The 17,783-nt window shown below is 34.4% G+C and overlaps 3 non-coding genes across 3 annotated transcripts; 1 reads left to right on the top strand and 2 right to left on the bottom strand.

Annotated features, from left to right (window-relative positions):
- Positions 1 to 11,555: 11,555 nt before the first annotated feature.
- TRNAE-CUC (transfer RNA glutamic acid (anticodon CUC)) lies at positions 11,556 to 11,627 on the top strand. Its single transcript has one exon. It is a non-coding gene; the product is annotated as a tRNA-Glu (tRNA).
- Positions 11,628 to 12,409: 782 nt separating this feature from the next.
- On the bottom strand, positions 12,410 to 12,528 carry LOC149413428 (5S ribosomal RNA). Its single transcript, XR_016304510.1, has one exon. It is a non-coding gene; the product is annotated as a 5S ribosomal RNA (ribosomal RNA).
- Positions 12,529 to 12,850: 322 nt separating this feature from the next.
- Positions 12,851 to 12,969, bottom strand: LOC149413427 (5S ribosomal RNA). The gene has a single exon (XR_016304484.1). It is a non-coding gene; the product is annotated as a 5S ribosomal RNA (ribosomal RNA).
- Between the last annotated feature and the right edge of the window lie 4,814 nt (positions 12,970 to 17,783).

Genomic DNA, 17,783 nt, shown 5'->3' with positions numbered 1-17,783 from the left:
GAAAAATCAAAAACAGGCACTTTGAAGGTACGAATAAAGTCTGATTGCATTTTCATTTGCCGAGCTTTCAATATTCTTCTCAACGCCAACTCTCTTACGTATTTTCGGTTGTCGTTTAACATGGCTAACAATATATTTTCGTGATGCCCAAAAAAGCCATTACGCTGGATTACTGGATCAATAATATCTTTTAAATCACTGGGCAAATACCGTGAAAGCACTATTGTTTCGTGTAAATGCCTTGCACCGAAAAGACATAATGGTTTGGTCTTAATGTTGAACCACATAGGTGCGTAAACTGTTAATACAAATGTCGTTAAAGTTACCATATTTTTTTATGGTTTTAGGGTAAAAATGTCAAGTCGAAGAATCCGATTCGCTGTAGTTTAGCCACCTGGATTGTACAATTTTACCGGGATTTGTTTTTGATAAATTTTCATTGCAGAGTCCGGAGTCAATAGTTTTACACATTTTCAATAGATACAGCTGATCTGTACTTAAATCCTGTGTATTTTTCATACTTGGTAATGAACATTGAATGATTTTAAATTTCACGACAGGAAGTTGTTCACACTTATTTAAAGATTTACCAATAATTCCAGTGAAACTTTGCGGTCCAGTCGTGGTTCCGTCGATGTTCTCAAAGAGATGTCGCAAAATGAGTTCGTTTGCTTGTAATTGACAGACAGTCCACTGTAAAGGCCGTTTGAGATGTGATTCAAGGCGCCGAATAACACCTCCTTTGTACCCCGTATTAACTGCAGTTCCGTCGCATCCAATTGCAACAATTTTTTCCAAAGCAATATCTTTCGAAGACAGTAGTGAAATAATTCCATTACTTTTTGATTCAGATTTTCCGGTTTTTAATGAAATTTGTCCCATGCACCCACTACCTGGTTCTTTTACTAAACTAACGTGTTCTTCAGTTATTATTTTTCGCCGGTTGTCCTCCATGCTTAAAGTTTTGTACTTCCGTCCATCGAAGTATAAACCAAATTGATTGGAATCGATTACTAACAGCTTACTAGTAAGGGCAGTTCTTTTCTTCATTCGAGCTCGACGAATTTTACTCCTATCCACAACGCGAGATGTATCGTTCTGTGAAATTAAACCAACATCTTGTAATACAGCGAAAACAATTGCAGCTCCTGCTCGATCTTAAATACAATATTTGTCTATTGTTCTGGCCACAACAGGGAAATCTTTCACCTCATGGTGAGAATAATTTGGTTGTGCTTCACTTTGAATTATTTCTTGAGGGATTGAAGACGAAGCACATTTTTTTGAGAGTCTAAAGTTTAAACTACAAGAAGGAATAGCGTCAGTACCCCGATCTACTAGATAATGTCTAGCGGATCGGAAACTTCGCCAAGATGATACGCGATACACTTCACTCTGTTTGATACGCGTTTGGGATAGAAGGATTCGTTGCTGTGTGGGAATAGTTTGACTGTTCCTACAGTCCTACTTTATAATTATATTATAAAATAATAATGTAATTATATCATAGGTAATAAATAAACACTCAATTTTTTTTTACATAATTATAAGCATTTATAAGAATCGGGAGAACATTATTGGTGTTTTCAGTGTTTTTATCAAAAATTCAAAGTGGTGGCGATGTCGTAATTATAAATAAATATTTTTTATATTTTTTATTTAAGATAAGTACATAACGGAGCATCAATCCCACGTATGTCGAATTCTATATTACGAAAAAAAAAATTCTCCATACTAGACCGCAGAATACCTAGAATTTGTAAACCGCTTAAATCACAACAAACATAAAAATAAAAACACTAGGAATTTTGCTGAGTGTTTAATTCACTGCTCGTCTCTATTTTTTGCTCCTTTAGTACTTAACCAATTAGATTATTATTCCGTAACTTGGTCATTCCACCATTAAATTCACTTTAAAAATGTTGAAAACATTCAGCGAAAGTTGTTACGATTAATTAATTATAAGTCAAACATTTCCTCAGAACAAATTAACTACACTCTTTTATTAAATACCTTTAAAATACATACACTTGAGTGACTTGAGGATTATATGGGACGTGTTTGCCTGCACAAGAAAAGACTATAAATAACAAGCACCGGCACACATCAGTCCTCAACCTGGGTAATGATTTAAGTAAATCACCGTGAGGTGTTCTATCCAAACAATCATAAAAGAAAGACGATTCAAATCAAAATTCACATTTTAATCACAAGTATTGTACTGGTATACAGAATGTAAAAAGGGATGTAGCTTAAAGTTACTTCCTATTTTTTGCAGCCAACTCAATTCACAAGAAATAGTAATATGTATTTCAATACAACTGGGTTTAATACACAGATAGAAAACTGAGACAATCGGAATACTTTCAGTGATAATTTCAGATTGGAGCACATTGTGCATCATCGTACTATACGATACAGCAAATGGCGTAGGCGACTGCTACAGCAGTGGCCAGTTCAATTAGTAGCCAGCAGGAATCAGCCAGCCTCTAGGTTGTCAGCATCAATGGCTAATTCAGTCGGTAGCCAGGAAGAATTGGACGGCCTCTAGGTTTGCAGCATCAATGGCTAATTCAGTTGATAGCCAGGAAGAATTGGCCGGCCTCTAGGTTGTCAGCATCAATGGCTAATTCAGTCGGTAGCCAGAAGGCATTGGCCAGCCTCTAGGTGATCAGCGGCACTGGCTAGTTCAGTCGTCAGCCAGCAGGTATTCGTCAGCCTTTAGGTTGTCAGCATCTGTGGCTGGTTCAGTCGGTAGCCAGGAGGAATTCATCAGCCTCTAGGTTGTCAGGATCAATGCAACAGAGATTGGCCAGCCTCTAGGTGATCAGCGGCACTGGCTAGTTCAGTCGGTAGTCAGCAGGTATTCGTCTGGTCTGGTTCAGTCACAGGAATTCAGCGGTGGCATGGTCATTTGATTATAAGGGCCGGCACACGGAGACGCCCCATTATTGTAATGATGACAAATGCGTCTGGCTAAGCTGATAGAGTGCCGGCAGTAAACAGCTCGTTGCACATACTTGTAATCTTTAAAATTGTGCCGTGATGGAGGAACAGAAGTGACTACAGATTTCAATTGACACTCAGGAATTCATAATTTTAAGTTATAACAGATCGCGTTTTAACTGTAGGTGTTCCGTCCACTCATGGTTATTCTTAAATGCCCAATATTGTATTTTTTTATCTTTATAATTTCTCCTACAAACGTTCTTGTGACGTTAATATCACCTGCTTGAGTCTGTGCAAAGGAGAGCGATCCGTCTGATTGACAATCCGTTGTCAACAGACCGATTGCCTTCTCTGATGCATAGACGCAATGTAGGCATGCTGTGTCTGTTCTACAGGTATTTCAATGGAGCCTGCTCCAAGGAGCTAGCAGCATTGATTCCTGATGCACCGGTGCACGTGCGCGAAACTCGACGGACACGAACTGAACACCCGTTCACGGTTGACGTTGGCTTTATGAGAACGGGCCGTTTTTACGACTCGTTTTGGTGTAAGTCGGCTCGTATGTGGAACGAGCTACCGGCATCTGTTTTTCCTCCCTCCTATAATCCGAGCCTCTTCAAGGCCCGCATTAACAAATCCCTTCCTACAGCCCCTACCTTACTCCGCCTCACAACGCCGCCCAACCGGGTGGTGACATAGTTCCCCTGTCTGTGCACTGCACAGGCAGGGACACTCTTGTGAGGTGTCACATAAAAAAAAAAAAAAAAAACAACAACTTGTTTACCGTTCCACACGCAGGTGTTTTTAGGTGCGAATAATATTTCGCCCAGCGACTGGCTTTGTCAATATTTTATTTTCGTTTTAGAAAATAGGGTTTTCGAATGTTAGATCCAGTTTTTTGCCGCCTGGTAACAGATTGATGTATTTTTCAACTGGTAAATATTATGATTTGGAAAAGGGGGTCATCGGACTTGCAGTTATTCATTTTAGCTGCAATTGATATTAAATGCAATAAAATAATTTTTCATGTTCGATACAAGGATTGTCGTACTATAAGCAATCTACGTTTCTGTTTCAAATTTGTAAATTCAGATCTTGAATGAGATATGTATTGCTATGTTGGCAGTCTTAACAGCAGTTAGGACTGTGTGGCAGTGCGAACTTTTGAGTCTTATCAATTTAAGAGAACCTTCTCGGCATAAGGAGTTATTTCAATGTCATCATTCACAAATTATGTATAAAACTCGCCAATTTATAGCCTACATAGAAAACAATGTCAACATTTTTAATTAAACAAATTCTATGTTAAAACAAACAAAAAAATATGTCAAGATATTATTTACAATAATTTCTGTTTTTTTTAACCACCGTAATGAAAGACGTTATTTTTGCAACCATTATTATGCACAACATTGTAAACATTTCAATATTCCAAATATAAAAGTGCGTATAAAAAGATAAAATAAATAAAATAAAACGTTTCGTTAAATAATTAACTCAAAACGTATGTCAAATACATACATATAATTGTGTTTCATCTTTATTGGACTTGCATATTTTTAGCATAACATTATTTACTATGAATGAGTGAGAATAATATCTGACATTATAAACCTTTCAAATTAACGTATGACCTTACCACAAAACATGAGCTGAGAACGAGATGAAAACAGAATTAAATGTACCCTTCGGGCTATGGAACAGCAAAATTAACATAAAATACGTATATAGGTATCTATCCATTCATTACTTATTGAGATAAATGATATTTTGAACACAGATGCTTCAAAACAAGAGAAAGGGAATAGGTTTAATAAAAAAAATATAAATGAATACTACGATTATGTTACACACCTATATCAAATGAAGGTGAAAGTGGCCAGGTGACGGGTAATCGGGTTTCGGGTGTCCGCTTAAAGAGCGGGTTCTTGCGACCCGGGTCGTGTAAAACGATCGATTGACCCAGCTCACCTCATAATTTACTTTTTTGTTTTATTTGAATTTAATACATATTTTTATTTGTTGATTTGCTGATTGACTTAAAATATTTCTAAGTTCGTCCTTAATTCCTACCAAACCCTTTAGTCCGTGTGTTTGTCTTGTGACCCTCCTTCCACGAAATGCTAACATTAAAGCCTTTAAATTTCAGGCTTCAATACCATTATTGAGCCCTAAACATTTAACTCAAATCACGACCCTCGTCTAACATTATTTGCAGGGGAGAAAAACATGTGGTGTGCGGTCCCAGTGAGCGTGTCACACGTTGCACTAATTGACTAACTTTTGGGTACAAATTGCTGAAAGGCGGTGTTAAAATGATATTTTTTGATGTGTCCAACAGGCAAATAATATTCCACACGGCGGACATTAGCAAAATTGTTTTTTGATTTCATTATTTAGAAGCGAAGTCTGGAAAGTTTTAAAACACAATCAAATTTGGAAAAAAACTGCCAGAAATTTAAAGCTTTTATAAAACCAATCGGAGAGCTTTTAGTACCTATGATTAAGTGAACACCAAAATAAAATCGTTATTCTAAATTAATAATACATATTTTTATGTGAAACCGCACAAGAGCCCCAACTGCTCCCAACCGTCTGGAGCCAGTGAGACTATGGTATCTCCAATTGGGGTATGTTGTGAGGCCGAGGGAAGTGGGGAGAGGAAGGAGATGGGGAAGACTACCTGGCTATACAAATCTGGTCACAAGCAACATTTCAATTCTGATTGGTGGTCTTACACCAGGTCGACACTGAGAGTATCTTTCACTCTGGAACGTGCCGCAAATATACAATATATGTTTTTTAAAGTAAATTGTAAAATAACACGAATTCATCAAATAAAATTTACTTGCGCACGACGGGATTTTAACCCGCGACCTACAGCCTGCTAGTCGAGAACATTGCCCCTTGACAAACGGAGGCTGTCTACAGAAATTTTGGTCTACCATCTAGAATTTAAAATCAAAATCCAACCAGCTGCAAATATGGTATCGCATCTGCATAAGTCGTAACCACACACTTTACCACATCTACCCTGATGATGAACACTGTAATGCTGTCCGAAACGTTGGCTAAAGAAGGAGGTAGCGCAATACTACATAAATCCATAAAAATAAATCACTTTTATACTTCTGGCCGTATAAATTTCAAATCACGTTTGAAAGATCCTATCAAAACTAAGTGGAAGGTAGGCTTAAAAAAATTCTATCAAAAACTTTAAGAAAAATCAGTCCACTAAATTTTCTTCCTTATCTACTTGTAAAACTTGTAAAATTGCGCACCCTTAGAAAATGTCCCACTACCTCGCGTTTATAATAAATGACCGAATGTAACTAGCGTCAAAAGTCACCCCCCGGTAACCGGAAGGGGTCATTTTGCCGCAGCCTTCAATTTACATAAAGCTCTTGAAGTGGGTTGTTTTCCGTCTCTGACTCGGACCAAAGTGACCCCAAATAATATTTGTTCGCTGACTGTTGTATTCAAAATGCCGGCCGGAATCATTTATTGATATTGTTACAACTTCTGTTACGAACTGATGATTGCTGAAAACTATTATTTATTTTACTAGGTACCCTTGTATAATAATATGTATATTTCAAAGGAGCGGTTGGTATGGACGGATCAGGTAATAAAATTATATTTGCGATATAATAACCACTTTATTTTCACATATTTATTTATGTACCGAGAACCATTAAATGGATAACCAGAACCTCTACCACTAGTCACCCCAAGTGGTTCGCTACGTTTGGCGACTTAGCAGGAGTGCCCGAGTTCATATGGTGAGAGGTTTGTCTAGATCTTGACGGCGGATGAGTCAGCTTACCTACTGCGTGGCGGTTCAAATCAGGTTGAGGGAGACCCTTTCAGCTCTCCTACAGGACTCTATCGACCCATCGCCTTGCACCGAAGTGGAAGAAATGGATTCATACGCTCGTCACTCCTGGACACTCTGACTCCCACATTCTAATCCACCGTTCATACCCGTTTCCTTCCCAGAACTTCCCCTCCTTTATTTACTTCAACAGACCCACTACGCAGCATCCCCAAAGATGACATGGGAAATTATTTTTCTTTTAGTTTAAAACAAATGTATGTGTTTATATTTTAACTGGAACGACTCACAAAGTAAGTAACGGGTCGTGTTTTCAACGGAACTAGCTACCGATATTTGTTTTTCCTCTTCATTATATAATTCGGCCTCTTCAAAACTATCATTAACAAAACCTTTCCTTCAGCATCTACCTTAACCCGCCTCTAAACGCCTACCAAGCGGGTGACGATAAAGTTATCTCGTCTTTACAATGTACAGACAGAGGTGCTTTCTTGAAATTTAACATAAAAATTAAATGATAAAAATTTGAAAATAAAAAAAAATGCATTTTCGAATACTTTTGCAAAAGTAAATTATTTTTTGATGATATAAAATATAAACCTAACTAACTAACAATCACGCAATTGTATCGCAAGGATTGGCGGAGGTTTACAGTCATACATATCTGCCTTCGCACACACTCCTTGCTCCATTCATATTCATACATCGTCTCACAATACATCATTTTCTGTTATTCTGACCAATCACTTTTGCGTCGTATTTAAACTTTTTTCAAATTCATCTACAATATATTAATCGTCCTTTGATCCCTTATGTAGTTCTTTGTTTCTTTCTTTCTTAGTCTTGTTTCTAATATTATATTAAATGAAAATAATTATCACATTCTCACACTGTCCATTTATTACTTTTATTAATTTAACATATTTATTTAGATTATGTTAATATTTAAAAAAAAACAATCTAGACATACTAATTATGAAATGCGATATATTGCACTACAGACGGATTTAAAATAATTTGTTTTTATAAAATATGTTCTGCACTAGATAATGAATAGCTTGATACTATTGTACTCTTTAAAAATGTTCTTTAGCTGAAAGAGTTTTCCTTATTTATTGTTGTGTTATTATGCCGTGTTCTCAATCGCATTACCCTTCTGTTGGTTAAAGAAGGAGGAAGGGAAATACCCCAAAAATAAATCACTTAACAATGAGCCTTTTTTGTGTTTTCACATTTTCTAGCTGCAAGACATTTTTGTATGATTGATTTTTTTAATTTCTACTTAAGAAAGACTAATTTTACACATTGTTATCGAAAAACTTAAATAGTACGGATTTGTGATAAATTGCGTTAACAATGATGAAAGTTGTGGCTATTGAGTATCGTGGCTGTTCAAATCTGGTCATCAAGTTGGAGTTAAAACGATTTCAAGCAACTGGTGCAACAAAATACCTTAACAAAACCCGTAACTCTGTACAGAAACGAGCTGTCCGTTTGGTGGATTCCCCTCTTTTAACAAACGGATTGCAATCCTTAGAACACAGGCGTCAGGTAGGTAAACTTTCCTTGTTCTACCGGTATTTTAATGGAACTGGATCCGAGGAATTAGAGTCATTGATCCCTTCGGCACGGGTGCTTAGTCGGCAAACACGCGCGCTCAACATTCGTACACTGTTGACAATTGTCACATGAGAAAGGGTCGCTTTTACGACTCGTTCTTGAGTTCAACAGCTCGATTTGATGGCTTCTGTGTTTCCTCCCTCCTACAACATGGTGCTATTCAAGATTATCTTCTCTTTTCTTTCTTAAAAAACACAATCCTTACAGCATCTCCAAATATGACCATCTGAACCCTTTAAATATCAGGAACCCAAATTAGTATGATGTTTGGGGACATATTTGGTCTCCTAATAATTAAAGGGTTAAGGGTCTCCTTGTGGATGTCTTCGATGTAAAAAAACATTTCAATTCAGAAATATGGTATTTTACCAGGGTGACACTAAGAGTATGTACACCACTAGAACTTCGTGGAGTTAATTGACCAGTAAGCATACTTATAGCCCTACAATACCCTTGACGCCCCATGCTACTTAGGAACAACATAAAGATATCTATAATTTAGTCAGTCACTTATCGTCTTCAATAAGCTCGCCGTATCTCTCAGAATAAGCGCCCTCAACGTTTCATTTGGTGCTACCATTCGGGCGCCGCGACGCGATGTATTGGTTCGCCCAACGTCGACGCCTTAACGACAACGTCTTGCTGGCAGTATAATAACAACATTATCCAGTCATTACAAAGGGTCGGTCATTACACTTTATGGCGACCTATTAAATCAGACAGGGGCTGGATATGAGTCAAGGTGAAAAAGCAAAGGAAGTTTTCATATTACAATCTGGCGTCGATAATCATCCTAGTTATAATGAGTCATTAAAATGTGACCTAATATGATATTTTATATTAACGGTATAGGCTCTAAGAATATTGATAAAATCATAATGGTTAAAACAAGTGGTCGATGCGTGAGATGAAATTTGAAACAGAAACATCAGAAAAAAATGCTGTCGCATCTATGCAGGTCTTGCCCACAGGACCTTCGCCTTACCGGGCGCTGCTCTACCATCTTTAATAATGATACCGTCTCTCCTTTGGTCATGATACAGTTAAATATGACCGAAAGAGATAGGGTCCCACTAGTTTAGTTGGTATAGAAGCGGACCGGCAAGACGAACATTCTGGGTTGAAGTCCTAGAGCGACCTTATCTTTTTTCATTTTTTTTTTCATACTTTCGTTTTAAAATTGCTAATATTAGCATTAATAAATAAACACATAACTTTTTTTCATAGCTATACAGAAATAGGCAAGATGCGTTTAAAAAATATCAATTATAGTATCATATTTAGATAGCAGATTATTATATGGGGCTGGAGCACCACAATACTTAATGAACCTTTGATTCTGTGGAGAGTAATTGACAATCCATTGTTTACAGACCGATAGCCATCTCTAATTCACAGACGCAATATTGGCATGCTGGGTCTGTTTTACAGGTATTTTAATGGGCATGCTCTAAGGCGCTAGCAGCATGGATCCCCAGTGCACCGGTGCACACTTGCGTGAAACTCAACACGAGCGGAACACTGTTTGCTTTATGAGAACAAGCCGCTTTTTCGACTCGTTTTTGTATGCATCTGTGTTTCTTCTTTCATTTAATCCGTGCATCTTCAAGACCCGCATTATTAAATCCCTCCCTACAGCCCTTACCTTAACCTGTCTTACAACGCTGCCGAACCGAGTGGTAACATAAATCCCCTGCCTTTACATTGTACGAAGATGGGCGCTCTTGTGAGGTCACACAAAAGAATGCGCGAACAATACAAAAATTACAACCATTTTTATTGTTGATAATCGATTATCTTACATTATTGGATTTGATTTCATGGCGGGAGGGGGTCGAATTTATGGATAAGGAAGAGGTTTGCAATGTCGACAGCCATCATTTATATTTTTAATTTCAAAATGAAACCGGTTCCCAAAATAACCGGCCCATGGCACAAAGGCTTCATTTTATTACACGAATTACGTCATGAATTCTCCAAAACAGTCTTTATAGGTCCTGTGCTCACGGTTTTGTTTTACCTACCAAAAAGTACATTACTTTTCTATGTACATTTTCGGCAAAGTAATTTTAGCTAAGTTTCGTCCGATATTCAATACCTAGCTATCACAACATAACAAAACATTAATAAACCAAGAGATCATAACATATTTTCAATTGTTTAACATTTCACAGAAGCGTGTTCGTTATTATTCTTATTATTATAAATATTCCAATATAAATCAAAAATTATACGAAAAAGGCCAAACAGTGGTCCTTTTTGTACGTGATTTTAAGTCTGATTTAACCCTGCCGCCCTTGCGAAATATATCAAATAAATTTGCGGAGGCTCTTCCGTTAGCAAAATGTACAGCGGGGTGGAATATGGGAATAAGGGAGGTTTCTCCACACATGTCCAGTGGCCTCCACTCCTGGAATTCATCCCCTTCGTTTAACTCCGCCGTACAAATACTTTTTTGTTTTCTTTATTGGTGTTCATTTATTTTAACGTTTTCAACAAATATGGTATAAGGTGTAAAAATATATTTCGCAGCACGTTTGAATTGCTTAAAGCGACACGTGAACTCGTATGTATGTTATGTTAGTTTGTATTTTAAGTGCTGTAACGAAATGACAGTACAATACATTTCGTTTAATTTGAAATATAAAATTTAAAAAAAAACTCATTGCCAGTTTTTTTGATCAGATTGATAATTTATTAATGGTTGGAAACATTTAAAGAGTGTAAACAATTATTTCATTAATGAAATTGCCACTGGGATGTTATCATTGCAAAGATAATAAAACTCCAATTAAAAATGCTAACAGCATGCGTAAATCAAGGTTTAGATGTTATTTAAGATTATGCTACTTGTAAAATAACTGAATTAATAGTAAGCAAGATAAAATATAAAATATCGTAAGTATAGAGTACATAGAAAAAAGATAATAAAGAGAGAAAATAAATAATAGTAAAAAAATAATTTAAATATTTTTGAAGTGAAACTTCTTTAGCCGCGTAATGAATTTTCGGGAACGTAGTAAAACCGAGTCAAGATCGAAACGAAAAAGCGGGTACCCCCACCACCGCTCACCGTTCAGAAAAATGGTGTACAAAATTCGTTGTAATTATTAAACAAGTTAAATAACGTATTTACGCACAATTTCGCAAGTCCAGTATGGTCTAGTGGCTAGGATACCTGGCTCTCACCCAGGAGGCTCGGGTTCGATTCCCGGTACCGGAAATTATTTTTGGTCAATTTTCTGAGATACTGTTTTATTTAATTTGTGTTTTGATTATTTCAGGTGATATTTTTAAGAATTCATTTTATTAAATACAAGCAGTGACTTGAAAAAAATCATAAAATTGTTAATTTTTCAATATGGACTTTTGGCAGCCGGGATGTATTTATAATTTCACAATTATTTTAGGAATGCGGAAGCACATCATGCAAGATTCCCATTCTTGCGACCCGGGTTCGATTCCCGGGCAGTGCACTCCTTTTTTATGGAGAATCATTATTTTTCAAAGGAAGGATATTTTTGATATAGTAAAATATAAATGCTTCTTAGCTCATCTCGACAACTGGCGTTGGTGGTGTAATGGTCAGCATAGTTGCTTTCGAAGCAGTTGATCCGAGTTCGATTCTCGGCCATGGAATATTATTTTTTTGTTTTTAAGGAATTTTTTTTTTTTTAATGGTTGACCATAATATCAATCCACTAAGTAATATTTTAGGCCTGTAGCATAATTGAAAAGTTAAAGAATGATATAAAATTTTTTATGATGTTAACGATAAAAAAATGAAAATGTATGATAAAAAGTATGATAAAAAAATGAAAAAATGAAAATAATGATTTTTTTGTTTTTAAGGAATTTTTTTTTTTAATGGTTGACCATAATATCAATCCACTAAGTAATATTTTAGGCCTGTAGCATAATTGAAAAGTTAAAGAATGATATAAAATTTTTTATGATGTTAACGATAAAAAAATGAAAAAAAACATAAAATTAAAATAAAAAATGGGCCAACGGCACGCGGTGTTCCCAAGCGGTCACCCATCCAAGTACTGACCGCGCCCAATGTTGCTTAACTTCGGTGATCGGACGAGAACCGGTGTGTTCAAAATGGTATGGTCGTTGGCAAAAGTTAAACAATATTAATTTCTATTCTACCTGCCAATAAATATATGAAAATTAGTATAAAAAAGCCCTAATAATATTGAAAAAATTAGCAAGGTGTGTGCGAGGTTGATAAAAATAATCATTACATACGCGCTTGAAAAAGATCGTAATTACATTAATAAGTTTGTAGGAATTTTTTTTTTCAATGGTTGACCATAATATCAATCCACTAAGTAATATTTTAGGCCTGTAGCATACTTGAAAAGTTAAAGAATTTTATGATATTATTAATTATAGTAATGATAAAAAAATAAAAAAAACATGAAATTAAAATAAAAAATAGGCCAACGGCACGCGGTGTTCCCAAGCGGTCACCCATCCAAGTACTGACCGCGCCCAATGTTGCTTAACTTCGGTGATCGGACGAGAACCGGTGTGTTCAACATGGTATGGTCGTTGGCAAACGCTAAACAATATTAATTTCTACTCTACCTGCCAATAAATATATGAAAATTAGTATAAAAAAGCCCTAATAATACTGAAAACATTAGCAAGGTGTAAATATTATATACCTAGTTTAACTCACTCTCCTAACTCATCTTCGCTGTCTACAGGCAGAGCGCACGACTGTGGTCGTGAAGAACCGAGGTTCGATCCCCGCTTTAACTAATTTTTTTTTTCTTTTTTTATAACTTTTAATTTTTTTTATCACATGCTACTTATAAATATGTCAATAGACAGAAAAAAAGAGAGAATGAAATGAAAAGAGAGAGAGAGAAGAATACTAGAAGTTTCACTTCTGTCTTGCGTAGGCTTGACACACCCATTTTTTAATTTTAAATTTTAAATCTAAAATTTTTATATATTTTTTTTATTTGTAATAATATTAAAATTTTTATAGATTCGTATATTTTAAAAATTTAAATCTTTATAAAAAGTTCTTAGAATATACGAAGCAGTTTATAAACATTTCTATATCGTCACATTCTACGACATTATGCAATCAACACAATGATTTGAAATAAGAAATATTGTTACTAAAACTCAAGATTAAATGATTTACGACTCCTTAAATAACGTATCTTAGGAACATTAATGTGAATATCAAAAATGATCCTTGTAGAGATTTCAATTCGACTAATATTCTATCAATTTCCTGATAGAATATTAATCGTTCAGAACATATCGAGAATACTGATTCTTTTCCTATTAAATATCATGACAGAAAGCGACAAAATCAGTATACCAATATGTGTATGAACACGAGTTCCGCCGTCCTCATAAAACATTCGCTTTTAACTGATACTTTGTTTGGAACTATCTTAATTCATTCGTCCCGTTTTTAACAGGAAAATGATTTGACCAGATTTTTAATAAATTAACAGTATTTTATAGCAGCAAGTTTTCTCAGTGTAACCTTGTACATGTGATGTACACCGATTTGAAATAAACTAAGGTCTGATATTTTCATAATACATTTCGATTTAGGAGCAGAGAGTTTCATCAATCCTTTTACATGTTCATGTTTATCTAGTTCATGTTTCAAGAAATATTTTCAATAATTGTAAGAGTTTGCTCTCCTCCAGAAGTACATAAGGTCAAGAGAGCTTGATGGATACGACTACAATATACTCTATCGTTTCATGTGTTCAGTAGCCTGCATATTCCAATTATTTGATTTGCATTATTAAGATTAATTTTACCAAAAAACTATTCCATATTACGCAGTAAGTATCTTTGGCTTTATTAATTTTACAACCAAAATGTAGTTTAATGTTTGTGAAAGTAATTATCACACTATCAATAGACCTGCCCGTTCCAAGACGATGTCGGAGCTCAATCGAAAATCAAATTGATTTCATAGCATGTCCGTTGTAAAATTGCATAAATTTGACTTTCACCTAATATTTTCAATATTCCTTTAATAATTATTGCGCTTAATTTTTTGGTAACTATACGATGTTGCATACTCTCCTTACTTAGATAACTTTCAAGCGTACTTGGGCGTTTATCAAAATTATATATAAGCAAGAAAAAACCTTAAACAATTCTTAACGATCTTAAAATAAAAGTACTTAGGTACGTAATTAATGTCTCGTTTTGGAAACTTCCTGTCAATTAATTTATTTTCTTGGCAGAACGTAACAAAAATTCTTTAAATTTCCCAGAATACGTCTCCCACAAAACCTTATTAATGTTTTGAAAAAAAATAAACAAAACCAAATGAACACTGTCAAAGGACACAGAGTACGCTCATTTAAGGACCAAGCGTTTGAAGGTTTTTTCCAAGTAATTCATTGGTTTATAATTTCAAAGCTAGTACGGAAGCTGTAAAGGCAAAAAGCTGTCAAAACATGCCAAAGAAAATGTATTTATCGTTGGATACCTTTTTTATATTTAATTTACACTGATGCTCATGGGACTGGAAACCTTCAGTGATATAGGTAGCGGTAAAACATTTGCACCATATCAGTTTTGTGTTACAAGTAAAAAATAAAAATAGATTTAATTTATTTAAATATGTGAAATAATTTATGATGTTGTATTATATTACCGCTTGCTGCCCAAAGATACTTTATTATGAGTGATTTTTGGGTTACTATGCCGTAGTGTGCCTTCTCCTTATTTAGATAACGCTTCGGGGAATCAGGGCAATCATTTTTATGATAATCATTTTTAATTTTTTAAATATTTTTTTTGGCTTCCTGTCATTTCAAACCTTTCTCAAACAACTAAAGACTCGTGTACATCCCCACAGTCTTCTTTTCTATCTATTTTTCTCAACAAAGGATTACCACTCACAATGTATCCCACTTGGGAATGCCATAGCCCCACTGACTCTGGACAGCTTGTGGCAGTTGATAACATTGTGTGGAATAAATTTAATATACCTATTAAAGGCAATGATAGTAAAAAATTGTATATACTATGATAGTTGTTATAAAATTGAAATAAAAAATGCTTTTCAACTTATTACTTACAATCTAAAGAAAATATGAGAAATTTCTATTCTGGTTAACTAATTAATAATAATAGATACCTCCATTTCCAGCAAGAGCTGGTTTTTTGATTGATTCTTAACTTATTTTTCATAAATCTTTTCTCATCTTGTTTCCAGACTAATAGGCAGCCTTGTATCTTATCTCAGAACACCTTTTTCCTTTGGCAGTACCTATTTAATCTTTCAGTGCCTTTTTCAGAGAATTCCTGAAATTCTGGCTTGATCATAATTAGTTTCCTCGGCCGAGGACCGCTAAGGGGATAATTGCTTCCAAGACATTTTATTGGCTTATCTACTTAGGCAAGAGTAAAGAATCAACGATGAATTAATTAATAATGAATTTTCCAATATACTTTTTCGGCAAAGGTGGAACATAGGCCGGCTTAAAAAAAATTATCCCCATGAATTAAGATAGAATAACTAAATAACTATCACGACGTTTCTCTTAGGGGGTAGGGATAGAGGATGGTCTGCCAAACAACTCTGTTTGGTTCACACTTCTTGTTTTATTTGCATTCATACATCGTGATGCATCGTTACTAACATGCTGTTCAATTATTCTGACTTTTAAGAGGAAGCTATATATTGTAGGTAATAGACAATAAAATCGCTTTACAAACGGAGTCTAGAAACGTTCGATTTCAAGCACAAAACTGGTTTTTATTTATATTGTAAATAATTTTATAAGAAAGCAAAAAAGTTAATCAAGTGAAACTGTCACAGATAATCTTAGCTATATTACTGTTTTTTTAAGTTGTTTCCTTTATGCGTTCATACATTTCTATTGAAAAATAAAATATTTATATTTTATAATGATTAATTTATTATTTTATTAGTATTCTACTCGAGCGAAACGATAGGAATACCTTCAATTTATATAAAGCATATTTTTTGGTATTCATAATGTACACCAATTCATTATAAAGATTAATCTAAATATTGATTTGGCGTTAAGCTTCTTCATGACCCGAACGGCGAAAAACTTTTATTCACTGATTTTAATTTTTGATCATGATTTCACGTTATTATAGCCATCTTCAGATTGGTAAAATTATCCCTTAAACTATGGTTTGTATACATAGCCCTTATAAAGGAGGGGGTAGGGGTCAACAGAAATGGTGTACAATAATTTATTACAATTATATGGATTCTCCAATATCCTTTGCTATGTTGTGTTTCACAGCTGAATTTACAATTAGTTGGTTAATTTATTATTTATTTATGGAATATATTTATTGATTTTTTTTCATCCACACCTTACTTGATTTTTACATAAATAACACAAAATAAATAAAAACAATAGTATAACCAAAATAAAACAGATTAATAAAGTAAATCATAATACAAAAAAAAACTGAAATTAAAATTAAATCTATAGTTAAATTACTATCACACTTACTTGAAAAACGTATAATGGAAAACAAAAATAAAATTATATAAGATATTGTGAATAATTAGTACACACAATCAAAAACACGATATTGTTGTGAAATAATTATTCCATCTAGTAAATCGCATTTAATAAATCTGCCTATTTCTGACTGTCCTAAAACAGGTTAATCTCCTAGTTGGACAGCCAAAGATCACGGTAATATGAAATGTTTTTTTTTTAATTAATAAAAAAATAAATGTTTGGGAGATACATGTAGTGACAAAAAACTAATAGCGTCAGGGTAGTCAAACATTGAATTAATAATTTCATACAATAAAAGGAGATCCAATATTTTTCGCCTTTCTGATAATTTAGATGAAATCAGTTTTTCTTCGTAAATTTACACAACTGATAACATTTATAGGAATACCAATATTCAAATTAATGTAGCGTAAAATTTAATTAAAATTTTTTCAATTTGTGAACAATGAGAGTAAAAATTAGGAGATCAAAAGTCTTAATACCCAATTACAGTTGTCGGGCAGGTTACACAAGTGGCTATAATAAGACGAAACCGGTATCGGTCAAAAAATAAAACAATTTTTATTTTCAATAATTTAAATTATTTCATTATAATGGAAGTCCACCACGAATTGTCAATATCAACAAAAAAAATTAAAGAATTTTTCTCTCTGGTGCCACATCTTACGCGGTCGTTCCCGACTACTCTATTATTCAAACTAGAGTTGTATTATATTTTCCTTACACTCCTTTCTCTTTCATCTGCTCTACATATTTAAACTATTTCAAAATCTTTGCATTAAATTTACATTATACTTGATAAGAATTTTTATAAAAAAAAATTAATACAGTTGTAGTTATAATTCATGTTTCGAGATAAA

This window comes from Hesperophylax consimilis, chromosome 22 (genome assembly GCF_061612785.1).
Source record: "Hesperophylax consimilis isolate HC1 chromosome 22, BYU_Hcon_1.0, whole genome shotgun sequence".
NCBI lineage: Eukaryota > Metazoa > Arthropoda > Insecta > Trichoptera > Limnephilidae > Hesperophylax > Hesperophylax consimilis.
The sequence above is the reverse complement of the archived record's forward strand: the minus strand, read 5'-3'. Positions and strand labels throughout refer to the sequence as shown.